The following is a 23,387-nucleotide window of genomic DNA, read 5'->3' as shown; positions in this document are numbered from 1 at the left end:
TGTGAGTTCAAAACCAGCCTCAGCAACTTAGTGAGGCCCTAATTGACAGTGAGACCCTGTCTCTAAATAAAATATTTTTAAAAGGCAGGGGATGTGACTAAGGGCTTAAATGCCCCTGGGGTAAATCCTCAGTATAAAGAAAAAAATGAATAATATTCTCCTTTCTCTCTCTCTCTCTCTCTCTCTCTCACACACACACACACACACACACACTACATATTCTTTATTCATCCATCAACAAACAGGGTTGTTAGATCAATCATATGGTTAGTCTTCTTTCAAATTTTTGAGAAAATTTTATACTGTTTTCCTTTATGCTTTAGGAACTTCTCTATGAGGGGAATGGGCCAGGGCTGATGTCTAGCCCTACAGTAGTTTGCTTAAAGTTTTATTTTTTCATTTTGTTGTTGTTGTTGTTGTTAAGAGAACACAAACAATAATTTAGAATCTGGGCTGTATATCCTGAATACAGAAGTTCCCTTTTTCTCTTGGTAGATAGTCTAGTCTACAGCAAATCCTACTTTAATATAAGCATGTATTTAGCTGTTTGGGATCTGTTAATGTTTTACATGTTTAAATATTTTTATTGTAAGATGTGGTAATTCATTCATACATACCTATGTAATTCACTCTTCTAATGTTACAAATGTAACACAGAAGTTTAACCATTAGCCACACAGATTTTTCATTTTCTCATTACCATAATATTAATGCCCAAAGTCTACTTCTACTCATGCACAGATCTATCTGCATGCAAACAAATCAAATTATGTTTGAAATGAAAATCATATTACTGACACACTAAGTCTAAAAATTCATCATGAGTCTTAAAGACAGCAGCACTGAGCTGGTGGTGTTGCTGTGTGCTGGAATGCTTAGCTATCATTTGCATGGCCCTGGGTTCCATTCTCAGCACCTCCAAAGCAAAAACCAGAACAAGTGCTGCTAAATGTCTAGGGTTTATTAATGTTCCTCCTATTCAAGACAGTTTTGCACCTTAACTATTAACCTCTGCTTACATTTTGTATCATTTCTCAGGTTTCAGCTTGGTAGACCAAATTTTTGGTGGTGAGTTATAGCTGATCCCTGACTTGTCGATGGCTGGTAAATTCATCACAAAAGCACGAAAACCTGCAGCCAGAATGCTATAGTCGCTTTGAGGGTCAGAGGACATGAATCTACTTGTTCTTGGGGTCACCTGAGACACCTGGGGATACTCTGCCTCAGGCAAGGGACAAGCATAACACAATGAGGAAAAGGAAGAGGGTTTGTGATTCCTCCTCTCAGAATATTCAACTTGGAATACCCTCCATCAGCTCTCTGCCATCACAGATCCAAGACCTGGCCAAGCCCTCATGATGAACCTGAGCTCAGGAAGCTCATTCCCTGCTGAGGCAAGGAGGAGGCCAAGGGGAATGCTGGGTCCTTCTCAACTGCCCATTAGTATTTCAAGGTTACCTTTTTCTGGAAGCACCTGTTCTGGCCTTACCTGCCACTTGTGTTCTGTGAGACTTCTAACAACTCATGAGATTTCCACTGCTAACTTACCCCAGGGCTGGATGGCTTCAGTGCACTATCAAGAAGTTACAAGTTTTGATTTTCTGAGGACTGAAGGTGTCTCACTGTTGCAGCTCTGAAAAAGAATGGGAGGAAGCTGGCTTTGTGTCAGGCAAGTTGCTTCCTTTCTGATCCACTGGACGTGGGAACACTGACAGCTTACTGACTCATGGTTATTATTTTTGATCATTTTTCCTTCTCCTGTTTGGAAGTATTTATGATTTTTATAACTGAAAAAAAAGTATTGGTATGGTAGAATTCATGCAGTTTAGAATCAGGTAAGTTAAATTCACTACAAACCTAATCATAATTCATCCTTCCTATTTCCCTGTTAAAAAAATGTGTTGTGGCAGAATCCTTCAAGAAGTAAACCAGGTAAAATGGTTCTAAATTATCAGAAATAATAATTGGTAACAGAAATTGTATATTGGAAGTGAAAAACTAAGGAGTAAACATCAAGAGTCCCATAGCAGCATCAAGAGTCTCCTAGCAGGGTCAAACCCAGCAGTTCACACTGCATGCTCTTGTTCACCAAGTATCTGTTAGAGCGCAGTCTTTCTTATCATAACTCATAGGATGTCTACACCTTGACACCAAAATGTGTTTATCTGAATTTTTATTTCACATTCCCAACTCATTTTTCATGAGGCAAAGTTAATTTGCAACTCATGGTGTACTTAAATGTTACAGTATCTTATGGTTTAGATTTTAGGTGTCCCCCATAAGCTCATGTGTGAGATAATACAAGAATATTTTGAGATGAAACGATTTGGTTATGACAGCTTTAAGACAATTAGTGCATCAATCCCCTCATAGTGATTAACAGAGTGGTGACTACAGGCAGGTAGGGTGTGCCTGAAGAGGTGGGTCATCTGGGAGGGGCATGCTTTGATATACATTTTGTGAGCTGAGCTTATTTCTCTATGCTTCCTGATCATGTCCTGAGACACTTTTCTTCACCACACTCTTCCACCATGATGTTCTGCCTCACCTTAACCCCCAGAGAAATGGAGGCAGCTGTGTATGAACTGAGACCTCTGAAACTGTGATCCCCCAAAAGAAAATTTTCCTCTAATTATTTATGTCATGTCTTTTGTTCATAGCAATGAAAAAGCCTAAAACACACTGGTTCCCTCTTATCAAAGATTTCACTTTCCCCTGAGTATATAATATATATGAATATATAATCTACTGTCACATATATCTAAGACAAATAAAAAATGATTTTACTTTCTATGCTTTCACTTACCTATGAACTACCTATGTGATTCAAAATCACAGAAATAAACAATGTATAAGTTTTAAATTGCTCCCTCTCTGAACAGAATGATGAAATCAGGCAATATCACTCTCTATCCTGACCATGAATTATATCATACCTTCAGTCCAATGGGTTCATGCTCTATAGGCTACCTACCCATCATTCCCTTGACAACCATCTGGCCATGAGATAAGCTGGGGGGAATTGCACTGCTTGTAGATAGGGGTCAGTACTATCTGTAGTTTCAGAAATCCACTGGAGATCTTGGAACAGGTCCTCCAAGATAAGGGGGTGTACTGTGTTCCTAAAATTATCAATAATCTCTTCATACTTAGCATTTGAAGTCTTTCTTTTGGAACTAAAACAAAATTGGAACATCTTTGAGGGAATTTCCTTTTTTTAATATTTATTTTTTTAGTTGTAGTTGAACACAATACCTTTATTTATTTATTTATTTTTATGTGGTGCTGTGAGGATCGAACCCAAGGTCTCATACGTGCTGGGACAAGTACTCTACCACTGAGACCCCAGCCCCAGGGAAATTTCTTTTTCATAGGTTTCTCTGATATCTCTCAGCTTTGGAGACATGAGGTTATATCATTTCTGTTTTTTCACATAAACTACTTCCTCTGCTGGGTATCCTGAAACTGTCTGACTTTTGCACCATTCCCAACTCTGTAAAGAAGGGCATTCACTCACATCTCTCCCTCTTCCTGATAAGCTGCACATCACACTGGAATGTCTCCTTCAGTTCACTCTCCATGACCCCAGATGATGGCTCCAGCATCAGTTCTGACTTTTATCCTAGGCTTCATTTTATTGAGTCAGTTCACACCTGTGTTCAGCAGAGGACAGCAGAAAGATAATTGGACAGTGATTATGGGTTCATTCTGACTCCTGCTCTATGGGATTCTACTGGCATGTTCTAGTGTCTGGAGGTGCAAGGGACTCACTTGATTGTGGCAGAGATGTACAGTATGGAGAGTGCTCAGGGATTAGGAGAGACTGGGATTTTCCCCTCTGTGTGGCACGAGGAGACACGGTTATTACAATCCAAACATTTCCCGCCAAAATTAACAACATTGATCATATTCTCATATACATAAATATATATTAAGTATCTGAGTTATTGTATATAATATACATTAGATATATCATACCAACTGAAGAAATAAATTAGAAATTTTCTATAACACATCAATATGGGCTGATATTTTGGAAAAAATGGAGAAAAGTGAAATAGGCTTTTAATAACAACAAAACAACTGACAAAGAAACAAACCTGCATTCTATATTAGAAGGCCTTTAGTTACCAGAAAACAAACTAATTACAAGAATGTTTGAAGAAAAACTGTTAGAAGACATGAATATACTTTCCAAGTTAGAAAAGGAGCAAAGAAAATGCAAACAAAATTTAATAATGTATGCTTCAAGGATGAAAGTTTCAATTATTTGGGGAGATAAACATATGCTTTTAAAATTTTTTTTAGTTGTCAACATGAACTATGACTTTATTTATTATTTTATTTATGTGAACCCAGTGCCTCACACATGCTACACCAGTACTCTACCACTGAGCCAAAACGCTAGCCTACAATTTTTTATTGACTTTTAAAAAATAAATGATAGCAGAATACATTACAATTCATATTACACATATAGGGCACAATTTTTCATATCTCTGGTTGTATAAAAAGTACGTTGACACCCAATTCATGTCTTCATACATGTACTTTGGATAATGATGTCCATCACATTCCATCATCCTTGCTAACCCCATGCCCCCTCCCTTCCCCTCCTACCCCTCTGTCCTATCTCAAGTTCGTCTATTCCTCCCATGCTCCCTCTCCCTGCCCCACTATGAGTCAGCCTCCTTATATCAAAGAAAACATTCGACATTTGTTTTTTTGGAACTGCCTAACTTCACTTAGCATTATCTTCTCCAATGCCATCCATTTACCTGCAAATGCCATTTTATTCTCTTTTATAGCTGAGTAAAATTCCACTGTGTATATATTCCACATTTTTTAATCCATTCATCTATTGAAGGGCATCTAGGTTGGCTCCACAATTTAGCTATTGTGAATTGTGCTGTTATAAACATTGATGTGGCTGTGTCCCTGTAGTAAGCTGTTTTAAAGTCCTTTGTGTATAGACCGAGAGGGATAGCTGGGTCAAATGGTGGTTCTATTCCCAGATTTCCAAGGAATCTCCATACTACTTTCCATATTGGCTGCACCAATTTGCAGTCCCACCAGCAATGTACGAGTGTACCTTTTTCCCCACATCCTTGCCAACACTTGCTATTGTTTGTATGCATAATAACTACCATTCTGACTGGAGTGAGATAAAATCTTAGTTTTGATTTGCATTTCTCTAATTGCTAGAGATGATGAACATTTTTTTCATGTATTTGTTGATTGATTGTATATCCTCTTCTGAGAAGTATCTGTTCAGGTCCTTGGCCCATTTATTGATTGGGTTATTTGGTTTTATGGTGTTTAGCTTTTTGAGTTCTTTATATACCTTAGTGATTAGTGCTCTATCTGATGTGTGAGTGGTAAAAATTTGCTCCCAAGATGCAGGCTCTCTATTCACCTCAGAGATTGTTTCTTTTGCCGGGAAGAAACTTTTTAGTTTGAATCTATCCCATTTAATGATTCTTGATTTTAATTTTTGAGCTATAGGAGTCTTATTAAGGAAGTCAGGGACTAATCCAACATGATGATTAGGGCCTACTTTTTCTTTTATTAGACACAGGGTCTCTGGCTTAATTCCTAGGTTCTTGATCCACTTTGAGTTTTGTGCATGGTGAGAGACAGGGGTTTAATTTCATTTTGTTGCATATGGATTTCCAGTTTTCCCAGCACCATTTGTTGAAGAGGCTCTCTTTTCTCCAGTGCATGTTTTTGGCACATTTGTCTAAGACAAGATAATTGTAATTTTGTGGGTTAATCTCTGTGTCCTCTCTTCTGTACCATTGGTCTACCAGTGTGTTTTGGTGCCAATATCATGCTGTTTTTGTTACTATTGCTCTGTAGTATAGTTTAAGTTCTGCTATAGTGATGCCGCCTGCTTTGCTCTTCCTGCTAAGGATTGCTTTAGCTATTCTGGGTCTCCTATTTTTTCAGATGAATTTCATGATTGCTTTTTCTATTTCTATGAGGAATGTCATTGGGATTTTGATTGGAATTCATTAAATCTGTATAGTGCTTTTGGTAGCATGGTCATTTTGATAATATTAATTCTGCCTATCCAAGAACAAGGTAGATCTTTCCATCTTCTAAGGTCTTCTTTGATTTCTTTCTTTAGGGTTCTGTAGTTTTCATTGTATACATCTCTCACTTTTTTCTTTAAGTTGATTTCCAAGTATTTTATTTTTTTTTCTTTTTTGAGGCTATTGTAAATGGGGTAGTTTTCCTCATTTCCCATTTAGAGGATTTGTCACTGGTATACAGAAATACCTTTGATTTATGGGTGTTGATTTTATGTCCAGCTACTTTGCTGAATTCATTTACTAGTTCTACAAGTTTTCTGGTGGAACTTTTAGGGTCTTCTAGGTATAGAATCATATCATCAGAAAATCATGCTAATTTAAGTTCTTCTTTTCCTGTATGTATCCCTTTAATTTCTTTCATCTGTCTACTTGTTCTGGACAGTGTTTCAAGAACTATGTTAAATAGAAGTGGTGAAAGAGGGCATCCCTGTCTTGTTCCGGTTTTTAGAGGGAATGCCTTCAATTTTTCTCCTTTTAAAATGATAGCCTTTATGATGGTGAGATATGTTCTGGTTGTCCCTAGTTTTTCCTAGTGTTTTGAACATAAACGGTGCTGTGTTTTGTCAAATGCTTTTTCTGCATCTATTGAGATAATCATATGATTCTTATCTTTAAGTCTATTGATGTGATTAATTATATTTATTAATTTCCATATGTTGAACCAACCTTGCATACCTGGGATCGTGGTGCACTATCTTTTTGATATATTTTTGTATTCGATTTGCCAGAATTTTATTGAGAATTTTTGCATCTATGTCATAAGAAATATTGGTCTCAACTTTTCTTTCTTTGATGTGTCTTTGCCTGGTTTTGGAATCAGGGTGATAATGGCCTCATAGAATGAGTTGGGAATTACTGCCTCTTTTTCTATTTCCTGAAATAAATTGTAGAGTATTGGTATTAGTTCTTCTTTAAAGGTCTTGTAGAACTCGGCTATGTATCCATCCGGTCCTGGGCTTTTCTTGGTTGGTAAGCTTCTGATGGTATCTTCTATTTCCTCACTTGATATTGGTCTGTTTAAATTGTGTATATCATCCTGATTCAATTTGGGCAAATTGTATGATTTAAGAAATTTGTGGATGCCTTCAATATTTTCTATTTTATTGGAGTATAAGTTTTCAAAATAATTTCTAATTATCCTCTGTATTTCTGTAGTATCTGTTGTGATATTACCCTTTTCCTACCTTTTTACATAACAAATATTTAAAGAATGTTACAGTGATCCTAATTTTCCCCAATGAATTGAAGATATATAAAATGAAAGTATCTTCAGATATTGAATAATAAGAAGGTAAAATTTAATTTAACAAACACCTCATGTAAAAAAACCCCACTACTGGATTTTGTATTAAACTCTGTAGACATTTTATATAAATGGCCTTTATCACCATAAAATGCAATAGTTGTTATTAAAGAATCACCATCATTTTGGGGATATTCTAAAAGTGATTGACAAATTTTGCTTGGTGCAACACCATCCACACTTGAAAGTCACTTTGGCATAAATGTATCCTTTCCCCCCACCCCCGCCGTGTACGTATAGTGCTCAGGCTTGAACCCAGGGCCTTGTGCACGTGAGGCAAGCACTCTACCAACTAAGCTATAGCCCCAATCCTACTTTGGCATATATTTCTAAGCCTCATCATTCACAGTGAGGTCTTATGAAAGATGATTTAGTGAGTGCAAAATTAATGTAAAATTATTTAAGGTCATCACTGGGTCATGAGTCATGACTGGGTCATGGTCATGTCAAACATGACAATTCTCTTGGTTGAAAAGGAGAACTAATAAGTACCTTTTAAAAATATATTAATTTGCTTTCATAAAAGCCAGGAAAATAAACTTGTATTGAATTCTAGTTTTGATATAAATGCAAGATTGAAACCTGGAAAAATGTCATGAGTTTTACTTGACCCCCTTTCAATTTGCCACTTGTTTTTCAACTGCTTTCACCTGGAGGGCAAAATTAAACATTAATTAATTATAAAAATACATGGGCCATCATCCAGTAACCTTTCCCCCTGGACTTCCTCACTCATCACCCTGGAAAGGCATGTGTCCCCAGCTCGTCAGACATAGCTAGGGGGATAGGTCCATTCTGTCCCTATTGTAGGTGTCCCTTTCTCTGTATGTGTTCTGGAGACTTCTTCCCCAGAAACCACCTGAGCCTGCAGAAAACCTCATGTCCCTCCTCTGTTATGATGAGCCACCACCTGCAATAAATGGTCATTTTGTCCAAGTCTTGCTGAAATATAACCTGAAGAAGGACAGAATAAACCTTTGGGAACGGCTTACTTAAGAAAACCATCCAAGAGCAGCGGGGAACAAATTGCCTTCCTCATCCTTTAGAACCTCCAACAGGTCTTTTCCTTACCACAGATGAGGCTCCCACTCCACTCAAGTGGAGGATAAGTTTCCAGGGCTGGGTTCTGAGGAAACTGGCGCAGGCTTTATAGGCATATGCACCACCTGCTGCAGAAAGCAGGATTTGGCGTCTTCTAGTGGCCCTAGGAGCTCAGGGCAGGATCCTTGCCTTCATTATTGCAAGGGGACCTCATGGTCCTTGGTGACCTCCTGCTGATTCACTAGCATGGAATTATGGAATTGGACCTTTCATCTAGGTTATTCACTGTAATTATATTGTTCAGAGTATTCTCTTGGGATGACTTTTCTTTCTGTAAGGCAGAATGACCCCATGTTTAAATCTTTTATTTTGGGTATTACCTTTTGTTCTCATTGCTTCAAGGTGAAGGTTTGTTAATTTTTCTTATCTTAAAAAAAAAAAAACTTTGCATTTCATGGATTCTACCACAGTTTTTCTATTCTCTATTTCATTATTTCCTCTTTTTTTGTGTGTGTGGGAATTTAACCCAGGGATGCTTAACCACTGAGACAAATTCCCAGCCCTTTTTATTTATTTATTTATTTATTTTTAAATATTTATTTATTTTTTTTAGTTCTCGGCAGACACAACATCTTTGTTTGTATGTGGTGCTGAGGATCGAACCCGGGCCGCACGCATGACAGGCGAGCGCGCTACCACTTGAGCCACAGCCCCAGCCCCCCAGCCCTTTTTAAATATTTTAATTTAGTGTCAGAGTCTTTCTAAGTTGTTTAGGACCTCGCTAAATTGCTGAAGCTGGCTTTGAACTCATGATCCTCCCAAGCTGCTAAAATTATAGGCATGTGCCACTGTGCTCGGTCATTATTTTCATTTTTAATCTTTATTATTTCCTTCCTTCATCTAATATTGCGTTTATTTTAGAATTTTTCTAGGTCATTATCCTGTAATTGGATTACAATCATGAAGAAAATAAAAAGTCCAACAAGGAAAGAAAAAGATGGACAACATCTTTAGCCATTAGGAAAACGCAACTTAAAATCACAATGAGAGTCAAGTGAGGTAGGAGATGCCAGAGTCCCAGATACTCAGAATACGTAGGCTGAAGGAGATCATTGGGGCCAAAGAGTAAGAGAGGAGACTGGATAACATAGCAAGACCCCCATCTCAACACACACACACACACACACACTGCTACCTCAGCTAAAAGTAGCTCAAATGAAAATACTCACTACACTCTACTGAAGAGGAAGAGACAGGATCACTCACACATTACCAGTGGGAATGTAATTATGAGAGCCACTGGGAATAATTATGAGAGCCACTGGGAAGCAGTTTCTTCAAAACAAAATATGCATGCTACACTTTGGATCTTGAATGTCTTCCAAAGGCCCATGTGTTGAAGGGTTGGTCCCCAGCATGTGGTGCTGACAGTAGCTGGTGGAAATTTTAAGAAGTGGGGCCTAGTGGAAGGAAGTTTGTCATTAGCGACATGACTTTTAGGAGTATAATGAAACTCCAGCCCCTCATATCCCTTTGTTTGAGTCTGGCTGTCACTGGGTGAACAGCAACTAATGCTATGATGTAACACCCAGAGGCCCTAAAGCCACAGGACCACCGACCATGGACTGAAACTACAAGCTAAAATAAACCTCTCCATTGAAGTTGATCATTTCAGGTATTTGGACACCGTAATGGAGAACTAACTAACAATGCAAATACCATTTGATGTGTCAATTGCACACCTGAGAATTTAAGCAGAGAAATAAGACTTTAGTAACAACACCCCCAATTTTTTTTCGATTTTCATATAGCTGCCTTATTTGTAACACTAAGAACTTGATTCAACCCAAATGTCCTTTTGGACATAATAAGACCAAAAACAAAAAACAAAACAAAAAAAACAACAAAAAACTGTGCACATCTATACCCTAGCCACCACTAAGACATGAAAATTGATACATGCAACAATATCCTGAGTGAATGATGCTCACAAAATAGGAAATACTATGCGATTGATTTGATTTTTTGTAAGATTTATGAAATTTTAGTAATGGGGGAACAGAACAGTGGTTACCAGCAGGAAAAAGCAGAGACAGGAGGAGGGAAGCTTGTTTGGCTACAAAAAAAAAAAAACCCACTTGTGGACTCCTCCTAGTGATGGAAACATTCTATATCCTCACTGTATTGATGGAGTTTTCTTGGTTGTGATATTGAATTTTAGTTTTGCAAGATGTTATCGTTGGGGGAAACTGAGTGCATACATGCTTTTTTATAAATGCATACAAAATACGACATATACTTAGATACAGAAACAACTGAAATATCTACCAGTAAAGTAATATTTATTTATGATGTCTCTTACACATATGCATAAAATATTATCAAGGACAAGACAAAAATAATTAGGGAAGTATAATTTTATGGGATTTCTGGTGTTTTTTTTTTTTTAACTTTACTCTTTAAATGATCACCAAGGCAAATGATTCTGCAAAAAATAAAAATGCTGAAAATACAGTAGCATGAATTGAGAATACTCACAGGGGAAGTGGATAACTCAATACACTACTGACGGGAATATAACTGACACATCACTTTGGGAAACAGTTTGAAAGTGTCCTTAAAAGCAGAATGCAAAGCCAGGAATGGTGATGTGCAGCTGTAATCCTAGCTACATAGGCAGATAAGGCAGGAGGATCATAAGTCTCAGGTCAGGCTGGCCAACTTAGCAAGACTTTGTCTCAAAATGAAATGGAAAAGGACAGGAGATGTGGCCCAGTGTAGAGCACACCTCTAGCATGCCTGGAGCCCTGGCTTTAATCACCAGTACTAAAAAAAAAAAAAAAAGAAAAAAAAAGTTGGAACATGTATTTACCAATATGATCTGGTATTAAATGAAGGGAAATAGAAGTGTAGGTGCTTATAATGTCTTTTTCAGGAATGGTCATAGCAAATCCTTTCAAATATGCACACAAATACAGGAAACACTACAGATGTCGGTTAGCAGAAGAATGTATGAACAAACTGTACACTATTAATGCACTGCCCTGCGAGATCGCAGTGCAGACACAGGAAAAGCATAAAAAACCTGAAGATACTTACTAAATCTCACACAAAAAGAGCACATAGTCTATGGTTATATTCTTTTTTAAAATACAAAATGCCATTTAATCAAAAATGATGGAAAGAAGATTCACACAGGCTTACCAAGCTTCTTTACATTCTTCAGGGAAAATGTCCTTGTTTCTTCAGAATGGAAAATTTAACCATGGAAGAGTCAGGACCTGAAAGGACAAACAATATGGTTAACTCCCAGGACAGAAAGGAAGGCCTAGTCACCCTGCTTTGTAAGTTAGGTTGACAGGTACAAAAACATCTGTGCACATTTATGGTGACAGAGCATTCAAAATATCCCACATCTACTCAGAAATATAAAAACCAGCCTAAAAATCATTTCAGGAAAAAAGAAAAGACTGAAAGAGCACAATAACACAATTTGATTTACCCAGGCATCCCAGGCTCAGAACAGTTACAATGTTTCTGTGGGATCCTTGCACAGGACTCTAATTTTTACAAATCTTTTCACCCCACCCCAACCCTCACCAATTCGGTAGCCCTTGTCTCTAAGATCCTGCCAAAGTTAATCCTCTTTGCTTTAGGTGAGGTCACAAGGTGCTTTCACAGATTCTGGAATTTCCTTAAAGGGCAATAAAAGGTCAACCACCTGTGTGAATGTCACACACCTGGGTGGAGGCCCAGGCAGAGGCACCTTTCAGACTGTGCAAGGCACTTGACACTCAGTTTGTAGTAAACACATGTTGGTGGAGGGATGGACACATACACATTCCATGAAAGCTGTGTAGGGCTCTAGCAGCAGCAGTGCGCACGGCACCTAGAGGAGATGCTCCCACCTGCACCATGTGCAGGTCAACAGACAGCCCCAGCTGGAGCAAAAAAGGAGGCTGAACAAGAACAGGAGCAGGCCCCCCAACCAAGCAGCAGCCACCTGAACTCTGTCTCAAAAAGTTGCTCAGGGTCTCCCTGATTGGAGAAGAAAATTTATTGACCAACTTCTCTGCATGATGACCACAGTCAAAATTGTATATTTCAAAATTTCTAAGGGATTTAAATGTTCTAACCACGAAGACCAAAAGGTAAGTTAGGGAGGCAGTGGGTATGTAAATGAACTGAATCATTTGCAATGTATACATATGTCAAAAAAAAAAACAATCCCACAAAACCAAGGCCAAATGATTTCTCTAATATGTGCATGCTAATTCACAATAAGGTGCAGAATCTTTTTAGTTGGATGCTTGTGTATGTGTATATGTGCACAGCAAAGAAAATAAGAGTATGAAGACAGCCTACAGAATGGGAGAAAATGTTTGTCAGATACCCTTCCAACAGGGGATTAGTAACCAGAAATATTATAAAATGTTATATATTGACAATAAAAAATCTAATGAATCCAATAAATGGGCAAAAAAATCTAAACAGATTTCTCAAAAAAAATTCAAATGGCCAACAAACATATAAAAATATGTTCAACAAAGATGCCAATCAAACTAAATTGAAACCAGGCACAGAAGCACGTACCTATAATCCTAGCGGCTTCAGAGGCTGACAGGAGGATTGCAAGTTCAATGCCAGCCTCAGAAATATGGTGAGACACTGTCTCAAAATAAAAAATTAAAAAAGAGGCTGGGTATGTGGCTAAGTGGGTAAAAACTCCTGAGTTTAATCTCTGGCACAAAAACAAACAAAAACCTACACTGAGATTTCATGTCACCCTGGTCAGAATGACAATCATCAAGAATACAAATGATAATTGTTGGTAATGATATGGGGGGGAAATGTACATTTATACATTGTTGATTTGACTGCAAATTACCGCTACCGCTTTGGAAAGCAGTATGGTGATTCCTCAAAAAACTACAAATGGATCCATTCTTATGGCCCATCTATCACACTCCTTGGTAGTTATGATATAGATTTAAAGTCAACATACTAAAATGATATATGCATAAGAAAGTATATATTAGCACGATACACAATAGACAAGTTATGGAACCAGCCTAGGTGCCCACCAATAGATGAAAGGATAAAGAAGATGTACATATAAACACAATAGAGTTCTACTCAATCATGAAAAAAAATGAAGTTTTGTCATTTTCTGGTAAAGGGATGGAACTGGAGAATGTCAGGCCAAGTAAAATAAGCTAGTCTCAGAAGGTCAAACATCAGGGGCTGAGGCTGGGGCTGGGGCTCAGTGGTAGAGTGCTTGCCTAGCATGCATGAAGCACTGGGTTCGATCCTCAGCACCACATAAATGTAAAATAAAGATACTGTGTCCACCTTAAAAAAAAAAGAAAGTCAAGCATCAAATGGTTTCTCTCATAAGTAGAATCTAAGGAGAAAAGAGGGGTAAACTTGCAAAAATAGAATTGAGAGTAGGAGAGTAGAAGCAGGAAATCGAGGATAAGGGAGGACAGGAGGCAAACGGGAACAACTAGGGAATAAGCTGACATGCATTTATGAATATATTATAATATATTTCAATTTTATATGTAATTATAATGCATCAATTCAAAAATTAATGAGTAAATAAATAAATAGATGGATGAGACATTTAAGCATACAACTTATAACTATAAAAATCCCAAGAGAAAAACTAAGGGAAAGCTCCATAATATTGCTCTTAGCAATGACTTTATGACCGTGACTCTGAAAGCACATGCAGAAAAGCAAGAAAAACCAAGTGATATGACATCACACCAAAAGCTTCTGCACAACAAGGAAAACAAGCAACAAAATGAGAAGGCCAAATAGTGGGAGAGACATTGCAAAGCATATACTTGATGGTGGCTAACACCAAAAATATATAAGCAACTTATACAATTCAATTTCAGATCAAACGTACAGAAGCTACTATAGTTAATAATAATGTAGTGTGCAACTGACATGGCTAAAAGAGAACGTCTGCAATTTTCCTAACACACACAAAAAATTGGTAGGTGTTTGAGGGGATGTGTATATAAATTAGACTGATTATGTAATCATTTCACAATGTATATGGATAACATATACCATCTTTTGAAACACATACCATCTTTCCAAAGTAAAGGAAATTTTGAAAGACAAATAGCTACACCTGTTTATTTCAGTATAGCAAAATAAGATAATCACAGTTTTCAGAATTATCAGCTAATCTATGTTCACTTCTCTTATTTAAGTATATACCTTATTTCTTACCTTCAAGAAGATCAGGATTTTGATACACCTCAGGAAAAGGAGAGAATCAACCAAGCATGCTCATTTTTTCTGAAAAACATAATTATTTCAGGACATTTAACTTTAATACAAAAACTTTGGTGAAAATAGTACCACTAAGATATAGCCATACATTTTGGTATGGTAGTGAAAACCTGTAAACCCAGTGACTCAGGAAGACTAAGATAGGAGAATCACAAGTTCAAAGTCAACCTGGGCAACTTAGTGAGACCTTTTCTCAAAAAAGAAAACATAAAGAGGGGGAGAGAGGGTGAGGGTTCCTGAGTGCTATACCACTGATCTGTCCCCAGCCACTTTTTCAATTTTGTATTTTGAAACAGTTCTAAGTCACCAAGATGAACTAGAACTTGCAATCCTCCTACCTCAGTCTCCCAAATTGCTGGGTTTATGGGCATGTATCATGATACCTGACCTAGAATCTTTTAATGTTGAAAACTGAAGTAATAAGTGCTAGTGATGATTAGAGGCAAAGATGAACCCACTTTCAAGGTCTGAGCACATGGAAGATAAACTGTTTTGAAGCTGAGCTGCAGTTTGTTTCTGACTTATACTTGACAGAATTGTTAAATTACATTCTTAAAATTTAACCATTTCATTACATTATGTTATTTACTTCAAGTATAGTCCCCCCCCCACCTTTTTTTTAATAATACTGGAGATTGAACTCAGAGGAGCATTGAGTTAATCCCAGCCCTATTCATTTTTAATTTTGAGACAGGGTCTCACTAAGTTGCCCATGCTGGTCATGAATTTGTGATCCTCCTATCTCTGTCTCCAAAGTTGCTGGGATTACAGCAGGTACCACATGTGCCTGGCTTCCATTGTTATTTTTCTCACAATTACACCCATCAATTTTAATATAAATAGAACTAACACCTAGCACACTGTATGGATGCCTACAATATGAGAAACTTTGCAAATGAACAAAAAAACTGATTCAAAGAAGGATACACAGGTGCATCGACAGGAAAGCCTACCTCATCCCATGATCTCAGGGAGGAAGGCAGCAGGACATATTTTCATTTAGACACTTCTTTATTTTTCTGAAATTCTTTTGAAATGGTCTCATGTATTTCCTTGTCTCATCAAACATCATCAAATAGCANGGGGGGGGAGGGGTGAGGGAGGGAGGAGAGGGAGAGGGAGGGGGTGAGAGAGGGAGGGAGGGAGACAATCATTTCTTATTGTGCTTGTCAATGTACATGCTGTTTTGTAAATTATACCTGTCATTTAGTTTTACCTCCATAGATTCTAATTTGAAAGTCCTATCTTCTGACATGGACATTAGGGTCTTTATTTTAATGACACTCCTACTTAGACACTCCTACCTTGGGTCCAGCAGCACTCATGATGGAGGAAGGCATTCTCGAGTTTCTACTGGTCTATATGTAGGACAACAGATCTAGATTCCAACCTTCAATTAATTAAAAAATATTTAAGTCTGGGCTGTTCAAAGCACAGCCAAGATGGGTTTAGAATGCTGTTTCTCAGACTGGAAACAGAAACTTTATCAGAAAGCTCAGTATAATTCCTTTCTATGGGCTTGGCCTCACCCAACCTGCTGAACCAACTGAGAAATCCACCAAGGAAGGGCAGGCCCCAGCACTAAGCCTCCTACCTGAGTCCATGGCTCTGCATCAAAACCTATGGTATGCAGCAAAAGAAGTTTAATGAGAGACGTTTATAGCAGTGAACATCCACATCAAAACAGATCTAAGATGACAAAAAGCTAATGCAACACAACAAAGAACTATAAAAAGAACAAACTAACCCAAAAGTTCATTAAAGGAAGGACATAATAAATATCAGAGCAGAAATAAATAAAATAAAAACTATGGAAACAATTGAAAAAGATCAACAAAACTAAAAGCAGGTGTTTAAGAAAAAGTCAGCAAACATTCAGCTAGGTGAAGAGAAAAAAGGGAGACTTAAATGAAATCAGAAATAGAAAAAGAGACACTGCGTCTGACATAACAGAAATACAGAGAATCATAAGAAACTCCTGTAAAGAGACCACTACTATACGCCAGCAAGTTCAATAATCTAGCAGGATACATACAATGCAATCTACCAAGATGAAATTATGAAGAAATGGAAAACTTAGTGTAATACTGAGTAAAGATGCTGAATAAATAATGAAGAGTCTCCTATAAAGAAGAGGTCAAGACTTGATGGCTTCTGTGCTGAATTCTAACAACCCTTTAAAAAAGTATTCAGGGTAAGGGCAGTACTCAGTGGTAATGTGCTTGCCTTTCCTGGCTAAGACCTAAGTTTAATCCCTATGTCTGGAAAAAAAAACAAAAACAGAAAACTGAAACAAAGAGTACTAATTTACCAATTCTCAAATTCTTCTAAAATACTGAAGAGGGAATCCTTCCAAACTCATAAGCACAGAACTATTCTGATGCCACAGCCATGCAGAGACACTACAAAAGCAAACAAAAACTACTATAGACCAATATACCTGATGAACATAGATGCATAAATATTCAACAAAATGCTACTGAACCTAATCTAATAGCACACCAAAGTGATCATTCACCACCAATAGATGAGATTCATCCCAGGGAGGTAACGATGTTTCAACGTGTGTAAATACATAAAGGTGATATTCTGTAGTAAAGGAATCAAAAACAAAACTCACAGCTCCATTTAAATAACTACAGAAATCATTGGGTAAAATTCTATATCTTTTAATGAAAACCTTCATAAATTAGAAATAAGAGAAATGTGCCTCAACCAAATAAAGGCAATGGATGACAGACCCAAAACAACATCACACTGAATGGAGAAGAGCTGAAATAATTTCCTGTAAGATCAGGAACAAAACAACACTGTTGTTCAATATACTATTAGAAGTGTTGGTCACAGAAAGAGGTGAGAATAAAAGAAATGGTGTCCAAATAGGAAAGGAAGAGGTCTAATTACCCCTGTTTGCAGATGCCATGATCATATATATATATATCCCACATTATAAACATCTGGGCTGCAGGCAGCCCCTGATTTACATGTCTCCTGGTTTCTCAAGGCTCCCATCAAACTGGCTGCACATGGAGGTAATGGACCAACAGCTCCTAGAGGCCCCCTCAGCCAGCAACACCCATGAAGCACACCTTTATAACTGTTCCCACCCCAGAGCTGCCCTTACCCCGCTCTGCCATTGCTTCTTTGCTTCTTCTTATTTTATGTATATATTTTGTTAAATTTAGCTTTTGAAAAAATTTCATTCATTTTTAAAAGATTCAGTTTATTGCCATTAAATACATTCTCAAAACTCTGCACTAGTCACCACTATGTTGTTCCAGAACATTTTCCTGAATTGGGTATCTATAACCACTCCCTCTCCCCTGGCCCCTTAGTCCCCAGCAACCCCTGATCATTCCAGCCCTGTGATATGCCTAGTCTGCATTTTTCAAATCAGTGCAGTCTCTTTTCTCTTAGGTCACATAATTTTGGAAATTTCCTTAGTAGGGTAAATGCTACACAGGTCTAAGTTTATTATTTTTTAAATTTTTATTGTTTTGGTACTGAGGTTGAACCCAGGGCACTTTACCACTTAGCTATACCCCTCATCATTTTCCTTTTGAATTTTGAGACAGGGTCTTGGTCAGTTCCTGAGGATCTCTCTGAGTTGGTAGGGCTGCCTTCAAACCTACAATCACCTTGATCAAAGCAGTGTTATTTGGAAATTAAAAAAAAAAAACCCTCTATATGCAATGCCTGGAGAACAGATAAATCAGATGCATAACAGTTACACCAGGGAAAATTATACAACATTGAAAAATAACAATGTCTAGCTCCATGTCGTTGAGCAGGTAAATCTCAACAACACTGCTGAACAAAAGAGTACACAGAGAAATCATTTATGGTAATATCGCAAATAAGCCAAACCAAAAAAAAAAATAAAGCACTCGGAAACACATTCTCACCGCAGACTGTAAAGAATAGTGAGGACAAAAATGGATATTTTTCAGGCTAGTGACAACCTCTATGAGAAGAAAGAGGTTAGAGAAAGCCCAGAGAAGGCTTCCACCTGTCCCAAGACCAACTTATTGTACTTAATATACTAAGCATATACATTGTCAGGTTTAATTAATAATATCCAACAACTTATCTGCAAGATTTATAAAATCATATCTTACTATGGGCTATTGTCTTCATTCTTCAATATTAACAGAAGCTGGGTCCAGTGTGGAGGTACTTTGTGCTTTTTTCATATCACAGGACTCAAAAATGATCCACAGAGGGGAGGGGGTTGTGACTCAGCAGTAAAGCACTTGCCTAGCACATGTGAGTCCCTGGGTTTGATCCTCAGCACCACATAAAAATAAATAAGAGGTATTGTGTCCAACAACAATCAAAAAAAATAAAAATATTTTAAAAAATGATCCACAGAGACAAGGTAAACAACTGGAAAATCATTTTAGAAGACCTATTTTAAGGAAAAAAGCCTTTATTCCTACCTGTGCTTTTGTTCCTTCTCTCTCCAATGGACTGGCTTCTCTAGAAAATAATGCCATATGAAATTCTGTCATCCAAAGTCCAATTTTAAGTACTGAATCCCTGACTCAGTGGTTACTTCACGCTAAACATAACTCACTGTACAGACTCGGGGCTGCCCTCTTTGTATAGCTCAGGGAGCTTCAGTTTCTTAAAATGTTACCTTTTAACATATATAAATATGTAGCCTCTCAACTGGATACATTTCTGTTAATAAGTTACTTAGTTCTTTGAATAAGAGGCAGCAAACAACCACAAGGTATATTCACCAGTATTTTAACTGGCAGATTTAAAGACCCACAAGTGCTTGCCCATCTGGAAGGGAAGGAGGTGCTAATTAATACTCCCCAGACCTGGATGGCTTTGGTCAAGAAATATGACTGGCAGTCACTGGCTGCAATGAGGAGGGGAGGGGAAATAAACTCAAAATAAATAAGAGTTGACAGGACAATCTTAAAATCAGTACATGGAAGAGCAAGAAGGGATTCCAGGGGTACCACTAACATCTGATTGGGAACTCCTGGGACTTGATCAGAACCATCCTCAGAAGCAGGACCAAGGACAGGTATGAGATCTCACCTACCTCTTAGCTGAGGATGGAGACTTGACCACAATGACTGCATTCCTATGATCTGGGATCTGTGATAGACAAGAGGTTGGGGATTACCACTATGTCTCTAACAGGTCATGCTGACAGTCAGTGAAAAGCAATGCTCCAAGATTCAAAACTGTCCTCTGATTCCTTGGAAGTTTTGCAAAAAGAGAAGTTCAAAACAAAAGTCTCCTTTGGAAATGGAAGGAATGCCTACCTAGGATGAAAGTATTACTAAGGTGTGAGACACACAGATTCCTTTTAAGAAAAAAATAGGATAATCAGTGATTAGCTCACATCTCTATGCGAACAAATAACTGTTATAAAGGTGCTTCTATAAAGTCAACAGAAAATCCCCTCATGACTCCCAATTACATGCAATTTCACAGTATAATGAGGAGAGTCACCCAATTCAAATCCCAGTTAACTGTCAAATTCCAAATTAGTGTGGTACACAGATGACTATTTCAACATGTTGTAGTTCCCGTATGCTAAAGAAACAAATTTCTGAAAGGGCAATCATCCTTGTACTATTATAAAAAAGATCCCTAAAATAAAAAGCAAACAAACAAATCCAATTAAAGTATTAGCTGCTGCTTTGGAATCTTTTTCTTTGGAGGAGAGAGGGTGAGGGTTCCTGAGTGCTATACCACTGATCTGTCCCCAGCCACTTTTTCAATTTTGTATTTTGAAACAGTTCTAAGTCACCAAGATGAACTAGAACTTGCAATCCTCCTACCTCAGTCTCCCAAATTGCTGGGTTTATGGGCATGTATCATGATACCTGACCTAGAATCTTTTAATGTTGAAAACTGAAGTAATAAGTGCTAGTGATGATTAGAGGCAAAGATGAACCCACTTTCAAGGTCTGAGCACATGGAAGATAAACTGTTTTGAAGCTGAGCTGCAGTTTGTTTCTGACTTATACTTGACAGAATTGTTAAATTACATTCTTAAAATTTAACCATTTCATTACATTATGTTATTTACTTCAAGTATGGTCCCCCCCCCACCTTTTTTTTAATAATACTGGAGATTGAACTCAGAGGAGCATTGAGTTAATCCCAGCCCTATTCATTTTTAATTTTGAGACAGGGTCTCACTAAGTTGCCCATGCTGGTCATGAATTTGTGATCCTCCTATCTCTGTCTCCAAAGTTGCTGGGATTACAGCAGGTACCACATGTGCCTGGCTTCCATTGTTATTTTTCTCACAATTACACCCATCAATTTTAATATAAATAGAACTAACACCTAGCACACTGTATGGATGCCTACAATATGAGAAACTTTGCAAATGAACAAAAAAACTGATTCAAAGAAGGATACACAGGTGCATCGACAGGAAAGCCTACCTCATCCCATGATCTCAGGGAGGAAGGCAGCAGGACATATTTTCATTTAGACACTTCTTTATTTTTCTGAAATTCTTTTGAAATGGTCTCATGTATTTCCTTGTCTCATCAAACATCATCAAATAGCAAAAACCCATGCCAGTGAAGATAGGAAAACCAAAGAAATAATAAACAAAACAAATAAAAGGACTCTAACCAAAACAAGCCTATTGTCTCTTCTGAGGTTATGACAGAAAATCATACAGATAAAGGAGGAGTAGTTGTAATGAAAAAGAACAAGAAATCTAGGAGGAAGAAGTCATTATGTCTAAAGGAGAAACTCAGTAGCTGGTTAAATGGTAGAAATAAACCAGCATAAGAAAACAACCTGAGATGACTAAGCCCAGGCATTTTCTGAGTATGTTATATATAAGGCTGCAAAAAAAAGAAAGCAAAAAAGAAAAGTCATAGCCAGGGATGGTGGTGCATACCTGTGGTCGCAGTTACCCAGGAGGATGAGGCAAGATTACTTGTTTGAGCTCAGAGTTGGAGACCAACCTGGGCAACATAGCAAGATCCTTTCTCCCAAATAAATAAACAAATAAAATAAAAATGGAGGAAACAGAAAGAAAAAGAAATTATATTACCTTCTGAATTGGCATTTTAATTTTTTATGTGTATAACATGAAATACATAAGCAGATACTATAGATTTTTCTCTTTCCAAACTTCTTGAGTCATTTTCACTATAAAGTGCCTAAACTGATAGAGGTAGGAGGATCATGACCAGCTTGGACAACTTGGAGTGTGGGGAGGTCCTCAATTCTTACCGGAAAAAAAGCTCCTGAGATCTATAAACTGCTGTCTTTTAAGTATAGTAAATGGCAGTTATTTGGAAAAGTTACTAAATAAGAAATAATTCATGTGAAACAAATAGTTCCTAAGACAAAATAGCTAAGTACAATATAAACCAAAATTTAAAAGGTTTTCTTAAATTAAAAGCCACAAAAGTGCTCTTATGTCAAAGAACAACAAATATGACTGATAAAATTACTCAAGTCAGATTTACCCAGTAATGCAAGAGTTGTTCAACCTGAGAAAAATAAATGTAATACACAACATTAACAAAATAAAGGGATTCCCCGCAAGCACGCGCGCGCGCGCACACACACACACAGAAAATACTAGAATTAATAAAGGAGGAAAATGTACAATTACTTCCAAACAGAAAAAGCACTTGACAAATCCAATGCCTTTTCATGACAGAAAGACTCAGAAAACCAGGGAATGAAGAACATTTACCCTATATGATAAAGCATATTTATGAAAAACCCATAGCCAACATCAGACTTAATGGTGAAAGAGTGAAAGCTTTTGCCCTTAAGTTCAGGACTGAAGCAAGGATGATACTTTCACTACTTGTGTTTAACACTGCACTGAAAGGTCTGCCCAGAAATATCAGGCATCAAAAAAATTCACATTGAAAGGAAGAGGTCAAACTAATTCCATTTGAAAGTGACCTGTTCTTACATGCAGGAAACATTAAGAATACAAACCCACACAAACCCACAACAAACTACTACAGCTAAAAAATAATATTTCACAATTGCAGGGTACAAGAGCAATTTGCAAATATCAGTAGTGTTCCTATATTCGACCAATGGACGCTCCAACAAACAAACAAAATTTTATTTACAGTAATATCTAAAAAGTAACATACCTAGGAATAAACTGAACTTAGGCTAGACAGAGAAAGACCTGTACACTAAAGAAATTAATATCTAAATATATGGAAAGGAATCTTGTATTCATAGGTTGAAGACTAAAATGGCAATACTGCCCAAAGTGACCCACAGATTTAATACAACCCCTATCGAAATTCCAAAATTCAGAACTTTTTTGCTTAAACAGAAAAGCTAATTTTCAAATTTATATGGAGTTGCAAGCTTCAAAAAGCCAAAAAATCTTGAAAAAGAACAAAACTAGAGAACTCATAATTCCCAATTTGATTTAAAACTTGCCAAAAGATAAATATTATACAGACCAACTCAAGAGTCCAGAGGTAGACCAAACATCTATCAATTTTTTGATTGATTTTGACCACAAGGTGCTAAAGCCATTCAGTGGGGGGAAGAATAATTTTTAATAAATGGTGCTGGACAATTAGATATCCACATAAAGAGAATGAGGTTGGACCCCTACCTCAATACATAATACAACGAATAACTNAAAAAAG

The 23,387-nt window shown here is 37.3% G+C and overlaps 1 protein-coding gene and 1 long non-coding RNA gene across 8 annotated transcripts in view; one reads left to right on the top strand and one right to left on the bottom strand.

Annotated features, from left to right (window-relative positions):
• The window catches only part of Aldh3a1 (aldehyde dehydrogenase 3 family member A1), a 55,446-nt gene extending 34,814 nt beyond the window's left edge, over positions 1–20,632 (bottom strand). For 3 of the 7 annotated variants that reach the window (XR_007344684.1, XR_007344685.1, XR_007344687.1), the window contains exons 1-3: positions 14,677–14,762; positions 11,644–11,720; positions 3,518–3,653 (exon numbers count right to left, since the gene is read on the bottom strand). The gene's annotated coding sequence lies outside the window, so the exon portion shown is untranslated. Of the gene's footprint in view, positions 1–1,548; positions 1,634–3,517; positions 3,654–3,771; positions 3,839–9,244; positions 9,900–11,643; positions 11,721–14,676; positions 14,763–19,190; positions 19,231–19,810 lie in introns of those variants that run through there. The other 4 variants (XM_048796191.1, XM_048796183.1, XR_007344689.1 and 1 more) reach the window with 4 other exon arrangements.
• On the top strand, positions 3,652–11,231 carry LOC125614129. The gene is made up of 3 exons (XR_007344774.1): positions 3,652–3,860; positions 7,384–7,386; positions 11,221–11,231. It is a non-coding gene; the product is annotated as an uncharacterized LOC125614129 (long non-coding RNA).
• Positions 20,633–23,387: the final 2,755 nt, after the last annotated feature.

The sequence above is a fragment of the Marmota marmota genome, unplaced genomic scaffold, assembly GCF_001458135.2.
Source record: "Marmota marmota marmota unplaced genomic scaffold, marMar, whole genome shotgun sequence".
NCBI lineage: Eukaryota > Metazoa > Chordata > Mammalia > Rodentia > Sciuridae > Marmota > Marmota marmota.
This window is presented reverse-complemented; position numbering and strand designations above follow the sequence as displayed.